General features: G+C 45.8%; 1 protein-coding gene across 1 annotated transcript in view; it reads left to right on the top strand.

Moving 5' to 3' along the window:
* The first annotated feature begins 736 nt into the window (after positions 1-736).
* The window catches only part of CAPN5 (calpain 5), a 122698-nt gene continuing 107243 nt past the window's right edge, over positions 737-16191 (top strand). The window contains exon 1 of the mRNA XM_068266669.1: positions 737-814. The gene's annotated coding sequence lies outside the window, so the exon portion shown is untranslated. The remainder of the gene's footprint in view (positions 815-16191) is intronic.

Genomic DNA, 16191 nt, shown 5'->3' with positions numbered 1-16191 from the left:
ATCACTTGCGTTCCCTGAGGAAAGCCCCAGGTGAGTAGAACTCGTTTTTTTTTTTTTTCACTTTTAAGGTTCACTTTAGGGCCCGTTCAGACTGCACGCGTTTCCAGCCGCGTTTTGGAAACGCGTGCAGGAGGCCGACACGCAGGACATCAGACAGTGCATAGAGTGCAATGTCTGATGTTCACACTGCATGCGTTCCAGACCTGTGCGGTCCGGGAACGCATGCTGGATGCATTTTTTGTAAAAACGCACGGCTGTCCCATTCACTTTTCAGTGATGGGATCAGCCACGCAACGCACACAAACGCGGATGGCGTGCGTTCGTACGCATTGTGGTCCGCACGCATGGCCATCCGCATTTGTGATGTGAACCGGCCCTAAAAATCAGCAAACGCATGCGTTTTTGGCAAAAACACAGCTAGTGGAAAAGGCCCCACAACACACAGCTGAAGGAGAAGGAGCCAGGAGGAGGAATAATAGATGTATGGGCCAATTAGCAGGGGAGGGGAGTGACTAGCAACCAGTTACTGCTAGCCACACACTTCCCAGTGAAATGAATCAAATGATTCGGTTCATGATCCGGTTCATTTTAAAGGATTGAATCGAATGAATCGATTCATTGAAAAGAGCCTGACTCCCATCACTTATGCTGGCAAAGACTACATCTCCCATGATGCTCCGCGCAGGGCCCGCCTCTCCCATTCTGCAGGGAGGGGAGGGGGGAGCTATGTGTGTTACAGCAGAGTTGTAGAGGCAGCAGGCAGAGCTGGAGCAGCTTTGATTGGGCACCTGGGCTCCTGCACCCCCTGGGACAGGTAATGTCAGCACAGGGAAGGGGGGAATACCTGGGGCACCAGGGAGGGCGCTGGGCTCCTGCTATTATTACTCTGCAGTGATTGTATTATTATGTCATACAACTGAGAGCGTTGCACTCCTGCCTTGCCTGTTGCAGCAGCTCTTACTATGATTAGCATTGCTGCAATCAGATAGCATTGCATGGAGCATCGGACCCTATTGGTGAGCAGTGAGGGGGTATCAGCCCTCCTCCTCCCCTGCTAGGGCTCAGCAGTGCAGGGCTGCAGTAATACAATTATCTCTGTGTAGTGAATGGCACATGGGATGCATTAGGGCTGGAGGCAGCTGGCCTCTCTCTGCTGGGCTGGGATTCTGCTTGGGAAAGTTGAATTACCTCCTGTGCATTCCACAGATGTCCCCCCCCCCCCCCCCTCCCTCAATTGTCACAGAAAGCATTCCCCCCCTACCCTCAATTGTCACCAAAAGCATTCCACAGATGTCCCCCTGACCCCCAAGTGTCACTGAGCGCAGGACAGACTGTGTAGCGTACGCTGCTTTTCTGCATTATGAGGATAGCCATCCGCTCTGCTGTTTATTTTGTGTCTGTTGGGGAGTGGAATTAGGAGAGGATGAACCAGAATTCTTTCTTGGGGTTCATTTAGTTTTAGCTGGTATTTATATAGCGCTCACATCTTCCGCAGAGCTGTACAGACTATATTGTCACTTAACTTTCCCTCGGAGCTCACAATCTAATCCCTACCATAGTCATATGTTTATGTATGTATCGTGTAGTGTGTGTGTGTGTGTGTGTGTATCGTAGTCTAGGGCCAATTTAGCGGCAAGCCAATTAACTTATCTGTATGTTTTTTGGATGTGAAAGGAAACTGGAGTGCCTGTAGGAAACCCATGCAGACATGGGGAGAGCATACAAACTCCTTGCAGATAGTGCCCTGGCTGGGATTGGATCCCGAAACCCAGCGCTGCAAGGCTGGATTAGCTGCATGCTTGTTTCAGGTGTGGGATTCAGACACTACTGCACCCAGAAACATCAGCAGGATAGTCCGGCAACTGGTATTGTTTAACATGAAATAAATATGGCAGCCTCTACATTCCAGTTCAGCTTCCCTGAAGCGAGGGGGGTATGGTGGCTGCCATGTTTATTTCTTTTTAAGCAATACCAGTTGCCTGGCTAACCTGCTAATCGTCTGCCGCTAATACTTTCAGCCATAACCCCTGAACAAGCATGCAGCATATGAGATTTCTGACATTATTGTCAGATCTGGCAAGATTAGCTGCTGCTTGTTTCTGGTGTGATTCGGACACTACTGCAACCAAACAGATTAGCAGGGCTGCCAAGTAACTAGTATTGTTTAACAGGTAATAAATATGGCAGCATCCATATCCCTCTCACTTCAAGTGTCCTTTAAGATTTTCCTTGTTTAAAACTATTGATCATCTTGAGATTCTCATCCACCCCTCCACACTCATACAGCAAATAGCTTAATGTTGAGTGGAGCATTCTGTTCAGCTGAAAATTCATGTATTTGCATTATGCAATGGGGATGGAATGCAAATTTCAGCTACCCACACACACTAGATTTCTATCAACTGAAGTGACTGTCGATTGGGGATGGTCAATGAGATTCAAATAATTTCAAGTTGATGCAGGATTATGCAAATTGTCTATATTTGCAAATATATGCAGCATGAGGCCTCATTCACAGTGGGACATTACGTTGTACTGCGACGTTATAGGACCACTATCGTCATAGCCGGCCTTTGACCGGAGCGGTCACTCAGGGCGCCACCTTCCAAGGGGGCGCCTATAGCTGGTTACCTACACTGAGAGCACCTACACCTGGCTACCTATGGGGGGGGGGGGGGGGATGGAGACCTTCAACTGACTTCCTATGCTTGGCAACCTATATTGAGGGCACCTACACATGAGATCCTATACAGGGGACACCTATACCTGGCTACCTACCTATACTGTCTGAGGGCGTTTTTTTTTTGGGGGGGGCACACTGCGGCTATAACGCGTGGCGCAAATTGTCAGCGCTGTGCTATCATTCTAAATGGGGGAGAAGGCGGCTAACTGTCCCACTGATTGTTTTTATTAACATTCCTGAAAGGTTCTAGCCTTCATTTTTAAGTGTATTCAGGATAATGCACTCTTTCCATCCATTCGTGGTTATTAATAGTATTTTTCTATTATACGTATGTGACGTGTCAGAGATATGAGCATTTGGCGTGATGTGTCACAACGTCAAAAAGTTTGGGAACCACTGTCCTAGGAGATATCTCAGGAGTAAAGGGGAAGTGTGTGTGTGTGTGTGTGTGTGTGTGTGTGTGTGTGTGTGTGTGTGTGTGTGTCAAAAATCAGGTTTCGCTCAGGGCGGTGTGAAACCTAAGACTGGCCCTGACTATCGTGAAAATCGTAAAAATGTAAAATACATGTAAACGCATACAAATAAGAAATATGTTTCTTCCAGAGTAAAATGAGCCATAAATTACTTTTCTCCTATGTTGCTGTCACTTACAATGGGTAGTAGAAATCTAACAGAACCGACAGGTTTTGAACTAGTCCATTTCTTCATGGGGGATTCTCAGCGAGTCTTTTATTGTTTATAAAGACATTTCCTGGAAAGGAATTATACAATGATGCTGACCAGCCTCCCTACTTGCTTCACAATTTTTTTGACGGTAGTTGGACAGAGCAACTGCCATTCGCTAAGTGCTTTTGAAACTAAATAAAACCAATCCCCAATGAGGAGATGGGCTAGTCCAAAAACCTGTGGGTTCTGTCAGATTTATATTCCCTACTATAAGTGACAGCAACATAGGAGAAAAGTAATTTACGGCTCATTTTTAATCTGCAAGAAACATTTCTTATTTGTATGCGTTTACATGCATTTTAAATTTTGATTTTCGCGATAGTGGTTCTGTAAAGTCACGTGATTCAAGAGAGCTAGAACAGCACCTTGGCAATCCTCTGTGGCTGCACCTTGGCAATCCTCTGTGGCTGCACCTTGGCAATCCTCTGTGGCTGCACCTTGGCAATCCTCTGTGGCTGCACCTTGGCAATCCTCTGTGGCTGCACCTTGGCAATCCTCTGTGGCTGCACCTCGGCAATCCTCTGTGGCTGCACCTCGGCAAACCAACAGGGTGAAGATCCATCTTGTTGGAAGATAATGGTCTGCACCACATCCAAGTATAAATCCGCTCTATTGTGAAGATCCATAAAATGCGGTGTAGCAGCTACAGCCCGCTGTTTCAGGTTACATACCCTTTTATAAGCCTCTCCGTACAAGTGCTGAGTGTAAAGGTGGCCACACACCATACAATTTTTTTTTTAAATATCTGTTCAATTTAAGAATTGCAATCAATTTTTCTGACTAATTGTAACATTTCAATAAATATGACCAATGTACCACACACCTATGTTCAATTTTTCTTCAATTATGATAAAAATGATTGGAAACTCAGAGAAAATTGCTAGTGTATGTATATTAACCACCCTGGCTTTCTGATTAAATCGCCAGGGAGGCTGCGGGAGGGTTTTTTTTAAATAAAAAAAAAACTATTTCATGCAGCCAACTGAAAGTTGGCTGCATGAAAGCCCACTAGAGGGCGCTCCGGAGGCGATCTTCCGATCGCCTCCGGCGCCCAGAATAAACAAGGAAGGCCGCAATGAGCGGCCTTCCTTGTTTTGCTTATTTCGTCGCCATAGCGACGAGCGGAGTGACGTCATCGACGTCAGCCGACGTCCTGACGTCAGCCGCCTCCGATCCAGCCCTTAGCGCTGGCCGGAACTTTTTGTTCCGGCTGCGCAGGGCTCAGGCGGCTAGGGGGGCCCTCTTTCGCCGCTGCTCGCGGCGAATCGCCGCAGAGCGGCGGCGATCAGGCAGCACACGCGGCTGGCAAAGTGCCGGCTGCGTGTGCTGCACTTTATTTGATAAAAATCGAACCAGCAGGGCCTGAGCGGCAGCCTCCGGCGGTGATGGACGAGCTGCGCTCGTCCAGACCGCTCAGGAGGTTAATACATTAACAATCCAACACACACCATACAATCTTTAGTAGAGATTGAAGAGAAATATCTGGCATTCCGGATCGATTTAAATCTAAAAAAAAACCAGGAAATCAGTTTCAAAAAAGGTGGTAACACACATTAATGCTGCGTTACCGTTGCATACAGTCGCTACAGTAAAGCATACAGGCAATGAAAAGTATGCTTCCCTGTACCTGGTAATGTGTGTGTTTAGAGGTCACGCACTGCAGCTGTGCATTACCATAACACTACACGTTACAATGCGAGGCTAACATCGCACTGTGAACGCCCCATAGGGTTAGTATTGCAGTGCAGTAAGCTGCCTTATAAGATATATAACGCAGCTCCACAATGTCCCACTGTGAATGAAGCCTGAAAATGGACAAGGTGGAATTTGATTGGTCCATTTTCAAGCTGTATACATTTGCATGCAAAATTTGCATAACCCTGCATCAACTCAGAATGATTTAGGGTGCGTACAGACATGCGTCTATAGTCGTTTAAAACGATCGTTACCGACGGCATTGCCCGACGATCGTTCGTAAAAAGTGCACGGACGATCATTAAAACGACCGACCAACGAGATATGTCGTTGGTAAAGAACGATCCATTCTGCCAGATCTTTTCCAACGACCATCGTTCAAAAAGTAATGTCTGTACAACGATCGGTCGTTGATCGTTTGTTCTCAAAGCTTTGCACATGCTCAAACAGTTCTTTTTGACACTTGTGTTTGAAATCAGTTTATACACCATGTTGCGCACGCAACGCTCGTTCCAAGATCGTTCGTACACGAACAATGTTCAAAGTAGCCTTTCTTCAAACGATCATCAGCTGATACCTCCTATAACATCGTTCGTCGTTCAGAACGAACGATCGTTATCGTATGTCTGTACGTACCCTTAGATTCAGGTGACAACTTAGGGTTGCCCTTCCCTCCCCCCCCCCCCCCCCCCATACCCACTGTGAATTGGCCTCTTAGGGTGTTGGCTGCGTACCAGGGGTGGGGTGATAGAACTCCTCGGAATTCTCAGTTCTCCTGCACTTTATACAGCGTATTAACCAAATGAGTCGCCGGTCTCATAATCCGTTTGGACCACAATATAAGACTTTGGGGTCCTTTTACACTCTGTGCATTTTGGAGCAATCACACCTCAGTCGAAAAGTCGCACCATGGCCAAAATAGAAGAAAAAAAAATTACCGTGGAGCTTCTAGTAAACATCCAGGATCACTGCGGAAGTTGCAGCGTAATGCACTGCTGCTTCTGTGTTACCGGGAGCACTTCCGTTGCAATGACCACAGCGACAAGCTGCGTTAGGAGAGAGCACTGCGATGCAACGCAGCAAGTGTAAAAGGGCCCTAAAATGACAGGTACACTTTAGATACCGCTTTTAGTTTTTTCAAGTCCATGCTGCTGTCTTTAGACAAATAGACAAGACAAATAACATTTATATTGCGCTTTTCTCCTTACGGACTCAAAGCGCCAGAGCAGAGCAGCAGCCACTAGGGCGCGCTCTATTGGCAGTAGCAGTGTAAGGGAGACTTGCCAAAGGTCTCCTACTGAATTAGTGCTGGCTTACTGAACAGGCAGAGCCGAGATTCGAACCCTGGTCTCCTGTGTCAGAGGCAGAGCCCTTAACCATTACACCATCAGTTGAGCCTTCTACACACACCAGATTAAAGTCATTCAAAACGTCTGGCGAACAACAGCTATGGTCGTTTTGGACGACAGTTGTAAGTAATGTAGCCAAACAACGTAAACCATTAATGAGCAATCGGGTATTCTGCCTAATTCAACTGGCGGATAGTGCTATTAGCTGGGTGTGTACAATGTCGTTCAAACGACAGTGTCCAAGAGCGTGAACGTGTGTCAAGTGACATGTTGCCTTCCCACTCAGTACTTAAATGACAATAGAATACCGTGTTTGTGTGTGTGGACGTCATTTTAGACTTGTTTGTTTTGTGTCATGGTAATGTCGTTTGTGCAGTGTCACTTATTTGTGTCTTGCTACTTTAATCTAGTGTGTGTATGGCCCTTTAAGCCGGTTACACATGTGAGATGGAAATCTTTGGAAAACGAGTAATCAATTTAAGGGGCCCATACACCTAATGATTTTCCCGCTGATATACAGTGATCGAATCGGCTGTGAAATCGTCGCGGCCACCACTGAGAGCACGATCGATTTCCGTCCGAAATGGATTATTCCCGTAGATCCGTCCGGAAGAATTTTCTCGGAGATTTTTCTCGATCGCCGGCGGGTCAGGAGTGAGTCGATAGCGGCGTTCGAATGCCCGACGACCGACGCAATGCAGCGGGTATGCATTACCTGTTCTGGCCGGCGCGAGTCCCCTGGTCCCCGCTGTCTTCTTTCCGCGCTGGAGTAGGCATTTGATGCCTTATATGCACGGTACGATTTTCCATGCGATAGATGGATCCGATAGATAAAATCCGTCACGTCCGATATTGCTCCCGATCGTTTGCACACTTGATTTTTCATATCGCTGAATGGAAAAAGATAAGAAAAACGAATGAAGATAAGAGAACCAAGCGCAGAATCGTGCGGGGAAAAACTATCAAGTCGCAAAATTGCACGGAAAATCTTACCATGTGTACCCAGCATAAGAAACATCTGTTGATATCTAATGCTGGGCAGGCACGGCCTCGATTATGCGCCGGATCGAGACGCTGGCTCAATCCCGGCGCATCCCCAATCGTCCCTGGCGGCGCCTCTATCGGTCCCCGCGGGCGCTCCTTATCTTCCGCTCGATTCCCCGCTATTGTCCGCCCGCGGGGAATCGAGCGGGGGATCTATCCGGCGGGTCATCAGACCTGTCGGAAATTATCAATCGAGCCATCAGCGGCTCGATTGATAAGGACAAAACGCTCCGTGTATGCCCAGCATTACACACCTTGTTTAATGGACAGTTGTCTGCAGACCAGATCCGCTGGGATGGATTTGAGACACTGAAAGACAAATACCTTTCATCCTTATCTATGGAGGTCTTTCACAAACTATTTTGTAACGATTGTCTGATGATCGATCGTCAACTGTTTGTTTTCCAAAGATTTTTATCTTAATTTACTCTGGAAAATGAGTGGTTTCTTATCAGCAATTGTACGGGTGAGGGTCTGGACTCCGCCCCCCTGCAGATAACGGTCAGAGTCGATTCAGTAATTACGCTGTGATGCTGGGGATACACGGTTCGTTTTGAAGCCGTGTAATCGAGCACTGATGGCAGCGCCGATAATTTCTGACCTGTCCGATACCCGCGCAGATCGATTCCCTGCTTCGATATCGCGGGCAGGACAATGGTCAGAAACGAAGAGAAGATAAAGAACTGCCCGCGGGGACGAGTGGGAATCGATCCGGCCGAGTGCGGGGACGCGCCGCAATCTATCGTGCGGCTCAATACACAGCTCAACAGGAATCCGGACCCTCAGAGGAGATGTGTAATTCATGTGTGCGATGTCCGAGCTGTGTTTTCTCATAAACAGATACAGCGTTGTGCGAATCCTATATTCAACTCTGAGATGAGTGGTTCGTCTGTGTTAGGAGTTTACAGTTGTAGTGGAGGGTGAGGGGTTAATATGTCGTTAAAGGGAACCTGAACCGAGTGTAATGATTTAAAAGAAATGCATCATGTACCTGCAAATGAATGTGGCATACTCACCTCGCCGTCGGTTCCTCTCAGAAGCTCACCATTTTTTTCTTCTTACAACAATTCCTTCCAGTTCTGCCAAGATTTTGTCAGAACTGATATATATTAGTTGCTGTCAGTTATATATCAATTGTTGTCAGTTACAACTTAAAGGACAACTGATGAGCAAGGTAATGTCCCTATGGCTCAAGTGGGGGATATTTAACTGTCAGCTGACCTGGAAGCTGTTATGGGGTAATGTCCATTTTCAAAAAGGACGGACAATTCCATTCATCACAGTGGACAAACAGGACGCAGGAGCGGAGAGATTGATGAGTAGACTACATGGGAGGCATGTATGACCTGTGTATGTTTTATTTTGACTTTCTGTTTTCAGTTCATGTTTGCTTTAAGCCAGGTACAGAGACGCTGTTTTTACTGGCTCAAAGAATCGTTTATAATTGCAACTAGCGGTCTGCAGCCAGGAATTTTCCCTTCATCATACAGCTCGGTCAGAACCTCTGCAGGGCTTTGCTTGCACTCTGTCATTTGGGACTGGGTGGGAGGAGCAATGAAAACTGCAGGGCAGTGCTGAACATGTCAGCACTTGCCCAGCTATGTGTTTGTGTTTTGTCTTTAGTAGGATTTGGAGAAGAGCCTGTTACGTTGTTTACGGAGCACAAGTCCACTCAACTATTTACTTTTTGTCCCTCTTACTAAATAGATGCAATAAGATTGTACAATCAAGATTGTATGGTGTATGGGCTTTTGTATGTTTGAAGTTCTTTTACCGTTCACAGTACATTTGTGCTTCCTGTGAAGTAACACTTCGGAGAACATTTTATGGTACGGCGCACACAGTTTCCTGTTGGGTGGTATTGTGTTGTGACACCCATGCTATAACGTGCCCTGCTGCGCATGCCGTGCGTCAGGAAATGCAGTATGAAATAGCATTCTTGCATGCCTTGTGTAGTGTCAATAAACCTTAAGGGCCCATTCACACTTGAGCGTTTTGCCGCGATTTTGGCAAAACGCTCAAACGCTAGTGCTTTTTAAAAACGCTAGTGCAATGAAACCCTATGGGGCTGTTCTTACTTGGGCAATCGGTAATCTCCGCAAATCGCCCAAAAACGCCTTTTTCAGGCGATTTCCCGGCGACCACGTTTTAGTGCTATAGAAGCGCAAAACGCGATCGCTAAAAAAATAGCCATGTGTGAATGGTGTTTTTTTTTTTTTGTTTTTTTTTTGTTTTGTTTTTTTGTTTTGTTTTTTGGCATCGCCAAAAAACGCCAGAGCAAAATGCTAGCGTTTTGTGATCAGCAAGTGTGAATGGGCCCTAATAAAGCAAACCTGAACTGAAAATTTAAAAGCCAAAATAACCATACACAGGTCATACTTGACTCCCGTGTAATCTACTTATCAATCTCCTCTCCTGTGTCCTGATTTTCCACTGTGATCAATGGAATTCTCCATCCTCCATTTCCAAAATGGCCGTTACCCCATAACAGCTTCCTGGTCAGCGCACTGTTAAACTGTAATATCGCCCACTTGAGCCATAGGGAAACATGGACATTACCTTGCACATCAGCTGTCCTTTCAGTTATAACTGACAGCAACTGATATATTTTAGTTCTGACAAAATCTTGTCAGAAATGAAAGGAATCGTTGTAAGAAAAACCGATGGCGAGGTAAGTATGCAATATTCATTTGCAGGTACATTTTGTGTTCATTTTCAAATAATTTTACTCAGTTCAGGTTCCCTTTACTCCATATTTTCTGGGTAGTACTATATTATACAGCCTGTGTGGCGAATTCTTAATATCAGCAGTGACAGAACTACCGTCTTTCCCCGAATATAAGACACTGTCTTATATTCTTTTTGACTAGGAAATATGTGCTATGGCTTTTTTTTGGGGGGGGGAGGGGCTAGACGCTTTGTGTATGGGGAGGTGTGTGGGCTCTTACCGCACCTCCCTTGAGGCTGCGTCCCCCTCCGTTCCTAGTAATTCCTCCGGTGGTGGCGGCAGCGATACATGGTATTCAAGCTACGAGGGCGCCCTTTGACCCTCACGCTGCACGCAGTACACTTTGCCGGCTTTGCGCTGGTGCTCCCTTCCTATCATAATCGTGCGCCTGGCTGATGCGTCCCAGGGGCATATTGATTATTACTTGAGCGGAGCATCAGCGCCAAGCCGTCAAAGCGTACTGCGTGCAGCGTGAGGGTCAAAGGGCGCCCTCATAGCTTGAATACCATGTCGCCGCTGCCACCACCGGGGAAATTACTTGGAATGGAGGGGGACGCAGCCACAAGGGAGGTGCGGTAAGGGCCCACACACCTCCCCATACACACAGCGCCCCCCCAGCTAGGCCTTATTTTCGGAGTAGGTCTTATATTTCAAGCATGCTTGAAATATAAGGGAGGCCTTACTTTCGGGGTAGGTCTTATTTTAGGGGAAAGACGGTAGAACCGACCTTTCTAAAAACTGGTTTTGGCTGAAGTTTGGCTTTACATTACACTGACTGAAAGTCGTTTTGTATTCGCCATGGGCTGTTGATGATTGGATCATACCACTTTCTGACAGGCGATATCTCTGATTGTCATGAGATGGATCATACCACTTCCTGATAGGCAATACTGTATATCTGATTGTCATGAGATGGATCATACCACTTCCTGATAGGCAATACTGTATATCTGATAGTTATGAGATGGATCATACCACTTCCTGGGAGGCGATATCTTGACATGAGATGTAACTCTGCAATCTAGACATGTCAGAGAACTATCTCTACAACTTATACAAAAACTCTTCCATATTCCTCCACCTCCTGTAAAGTGAAATATGTGTCTGCTGTTCTTGTACGCCAGTGTCTATCGTCTATAGTGAACCTGAACTCTTGCACAGGACAGAAGGAAAACGGAGAGAAATGCACTCTGTATGTATTTAGAGAGGTTAGCCTGCCCAATTCCCCTTCATCTGTGACTAATTACAAGTTGTAATTTGATCTCTCGGCTCTGTCAGCTCAGGAATCTCTGCTGCCATGGTAGAGCAGCTAATCTGTAAACATAGGATGTTAACAGTTTGTCTTCCATGAAAGCAGGAAGTAGACACACTGCAGATTTATTGCAGGATTTGTATCAGCTGTAACAAAAGTCCAATTAACGCGATTGGGCAGTTTTCAGAATGATTGTGCCCCTCCCCCACACTATGTCAATAATGCAAGTATTCCTCAATAATGCAAGTATTCCAAAATAAAAGCACAACTCCAAGCTTTTCTTTTTGGTTTGGATGGGAGTACAGGAAGATCGAGACCTCTGCAGGTTGTTATTGCTTTCTTTGATTCTGGCTGTGACTAGATCTTTATCTTCTGACCCAATGATGGAGGCCAGAGATGATCAGGAAAATTCAACCAATCCATTCTGGTTTCACCAAAAACAGAAATTGTGAGGAAGGAACTGGAACTTTGCAGGAGCTAATTTTCTCCATGCAGTAGCGCACAGGGAGACACTGCAGTATCTAAGCTCCTTCTTCCCCTTAGTGCAGTTGTTGCATAGAAAGTCCTTTTGGAAAGGCTAGTCATGGCAGGAGAGTGGGCGTTGCACTTAGCTACTGAACAGAACTTCCTCCCCAGCACATAGCCATCAGCTAACCCATCCCACTTCCTGCCAACTCTTTGTGGGCAGCACTGCAGCTCAGAAGAGTCTTATCCTCTTCCTACTCATTGTGTAATGAAGCATTTAACCCTTCCCTCGCCCTCTACAGTGTGTTTATAAATGCTATGATGTATATGTCTATGCACTCTGCCATGACTGCTCTATTCTTTAAAGTTAATGTTAAGTGAAATAAAAAAAAAAAAAACCTATAGAGAGGAGAGACTCTGACTCCTATAGGGCCTTCCCATCCCTCTCATGGTCCCCTCTTTCCAGCGTTGTCATCCCCGCAAGAGCTTTTTCGACCAATTGGCTCTGCTGAGCTGCAGTGCTAACCACAAAGAGTTTATTTCTCTGCAGCAGAGGTAAGAGGTGGGGTGGAGGCAGGTGATATGTTTTTGTGCTCAACTTTGGCTGGTTCCCCCTCCCAGCTCTCCCTTCACAACTTTACAAGAATGATGGGATAGAGGGAGGAGTCTGGCTGTTTAATCAGGTGAGCTGCATCAGACATTGGTACAGGGAGGATGATTTGCAACCCAAGTCAGCAGGTGATTATTTTTTTTATTTTTTAAACATAATTTTGCAAGCGTGGTTCATGTATACTTCCTATATTATATATTCCGCGGGATTCAAGAGCAGAGGAAGTGCGTTCAGCTATCTATTCATGAATTTACTCAGAGGAAACGAAAAATGAAACCGCAGAATCATCTGCACGGCGCATAACTTGGTTTTACTTTTCCTTCCTGGGCTACCTGCGTGACGAGGACACATTTAGTTTACGCTTCTGTCAGCAGCTGAGGGGGAGGGGAACTGTTAGTGATATAGACAGTCGGTCTGCTTACAGGGTGTTTCCCACAGATAAGGGTTCTGGAATAAGCGTGTTGTAATTCTGACCTCTCCATTGGCTGCCTTGTGACACAGGCGTGTGGCCTACGTATACACGTGTCACAAATGTCACCGCAGCTGCCTCAGTCACTTCCACACACATTCTGTGACACTTTAGTATAGAGTCGTCACAAAACGAGGGGAAGTGACAGGGACTGTCTGCAAACAATATGCAATAACATTTGTGAAGCGCTTTTCTCCCATAGGACAAAGTGTTTGATTTTTCATGATCAGTACATACTTTCAGGTTGGTGGGCTGTGTTTCAGAGTGTTCAGAAATGCCTGACTAAATAGGTGACTTTTCAGTTTGGACTTAAGAGGAACTCCAGTGAAAATAATGTAGTAAAAAAAAGTGCTTCATTTTTACAATAATTATGTATAAATGATTTAGTCAGTGTTTGCTCATTGTAAAATCTTTCCTCTCCCCTATTTACATTCTGACATTTATCACATGGTGACATTGTTACTGTGGGCAGGTTATGTAGCTGCTCCTAGCTGTTTTGGCTGTTAGAGACAGCTGTAAGCAGCTATTTCCTGTCTGTGAACATTGTTACATTGTGGCAGTTTGCCCAGAATACCGCGGTACTCAGAGCTTCTTGTGGGAGGGGTTTCAGCACAAAATCAGTCATACAGCGCCCCCTGATGGTCTGTTTGTGAAAAGCATTATATTTCTCATGTAAAAGGGGGTATCAGCTACTGATTGGGATAAAGTTCAATTCTAGGTTGGAATTTCTCTTTAAAGGATACCTGAAGTAACAGGATATGGAGTCTGCCATATTTTACTTCCTTTTTAAGTAATACCAGTTGCCAGGCTGTCCTGCTGATCCTCTGCCGCTAATACTTTAAGCCACAGACCCTAAAACAAGCATGCAGCAGATCAGGTGTTTCTGACACTTTTGTCAAGTCTGACAGGCTGCATGCTTGCTTCTGGTGTGATGCAGACCCGAACGACTGCAGCCAAATAAATCAGCAGGGCTGCCAGACAACTGATATTGTTTAAAAGGAGATACATATGGCAGCCTCCATTTACTTCTCATTTCAGGTTCTTTTTAAATGCTTCCAGGGATGGAGATGTCCTGATTGGGTGTGGCAGGGAGTTCCAAAGTGTATGGGCAGCATGACAGACGGATCTGGCTTCAAAGGTTTTTAGTTGGACTCTGGAGGTGATCATGTTACTAGATCGTTTTGAAATAAGATTGTAGGAGGAGTGATGCAGTTGTAACAAATCCTTCAGATATCCAGGGCACGGAGTGCAAGGATTTGAATTTCAATAAGCCAATCTTAACCACTTAAGGACCACGAGCTTAACCCCCCCCCCCCCCCCCCCCCCCCCCCCCCAGTGACCAGGCCATTGTTTACAAAATAGGCCACTGCAGCTTTAAGGGCTCGCTGCAGGGCCGTACAACTCAGCTTACAAGTGATTTCCCCCCCCCCCCCCTCTCTTCTGCTTTTTCTGCCCACCAACAGAGATTTCTGTTGGTGGGCTGTGATGGCTCCCAGGATGGTTTGTTTTTTTTGTTTTTTGGTTTTTTTTTACAATATTTACTGTATTTTTTTTTAAATAAAGGTATTTTGCTTATTTTTTTGTAAACCCTCCTTCCCCCGCCAGCCAGCCTATGACAGCGATCGGCCGTCATAGTCTTCAGCCAATAAGAGCTGATTGCTCTCCTGTGTCCCAGAGGGACAGCTGTGACCTTTTGGTTTGGCTGTACACCTCAGTTTTGGATATACAGGTTGTCCCTGACTTAAGAGCACCCATGTTACAAATGACCCATCGATACGAAAGGCTTGAAAATGTGAAATTTGATTTTTTTTTTTTTTTTTTTTTTTTTTTTTTTTTTTTCTTTTTTCTCAAAAAGGCCTTGCAGTTTTTTTTTAAATTCAAAGAAACACAGGAAGTACAAGGGACAATGGGTATGGGGGGACACTGAAGTCACAAGTGACACAGCGGGGAGACATTGGCGGCACAGGGAGACAGAAGTGACACAGGGGACACAGTGGGGGGACACTCGGGGCAGAGGTGGCACAAAGGGGGGCATTGGAGGCACAGGGGGGGGGGGCATAGAGGAGGTTCAGGAGTCAGAGATGGCACAGTGTTTTGACTTATGGACAGATTCGGGTGAAGAACAAACTAAAGCAGCCCATACACTCAGCCGATTTTCTGGCCGACCGATCGATCGCGATCGATCGATCGATCGATCGCAAATCGGTTGGCCAATCGACCGATCGACGGCCGATTTCGATCGATTTCGATGGATTTCCATCGAACTAGCAGGGTGGAAAATTTAGGTCGATCTGATGAGATTGCTTATCAGTTTGCATTGGCCTTAATGGAAATCTGATGGCAAAAAAATGCCATCAGATCGAATTTCAACAGATTTCAAACTGAAATCTATTGGAATTCTATCCTGGTAAAAAATGTTCTAAAAACGCATCAGATAGATCATCAGATGCATTTCTTATCTGTCTGCTGCCAATCTGACGAGTGTATGGGCACCTTAACAGTCCTCATCTTGTTTGTTAACCAACGACTACCTGTACAGTGCTGGAACTGCCTATCAGCAGTGTCTGTCAGTCAGCTGACCGATGTTTTATCCATGGCTGTTATTTCTCTCAAGTCAAGTCTCAGACACGCCCCTTGGGATGCTTGTGGATCGATGTAATGAGGAGCAGAAAGAATAGTATAGGCGGCAGGTGACTCTGAGATGCCTCTACATAACCATTCCTGTGACTCAATCCAGATGCAGTCTAGAAGAATGGAGGTCAGGCGAGGGGACACTTATACAGCAGGCTGTGTGCATCAACGTCTCAGGACACAATGACATCACTTCTAATGATATTGGGCTGTTGTATTTTGGCTCATAAAGCAATAATGTTCTATTTCTGTGGCTGGAGACGGTCTCTAAAGTTCTGTCCCAGGTATTAACATTAAAGTCGCATTAATCTTATGCTTCACCGAATTACTGATCATTTAATTATTCCACTTTTTCCTGACATTGATAAATGTCATCCTGCAGTAGGGCTGGGCAGAGGTGCCTGGCAATGTCCTATCCATGGCATTTGTATTTGATGTGCTGTGTTTGCACACAGGGTGGGGATGGTTGTGCAGATGGGAGAATGACACACAAAGCAGTAGTGCATTCTGGGTGAGCTGGTTACTGATGCCCATTGGAC

This window comes from Hyperolius riggenbachi, chromosome 2 (assembly GCF_040937935.1).
Source record: "Hyperolius riggenbachi isolate aHypRig1 chromosome 2, aHypRig1.pri, whole genome shotgun sequence".
Lineage (NCBI taxonomy): Eukaryota > Metazoa > Chordata > Amphibia > Anura > Hyperoliidae > Hyperolius > Hyperolius riggenbachi.
The sequence above is the reverse complement of the archived record's forward strand: the minus strand, read 5'-3'. Positions and strand labels throughout refer to the sequence as shown.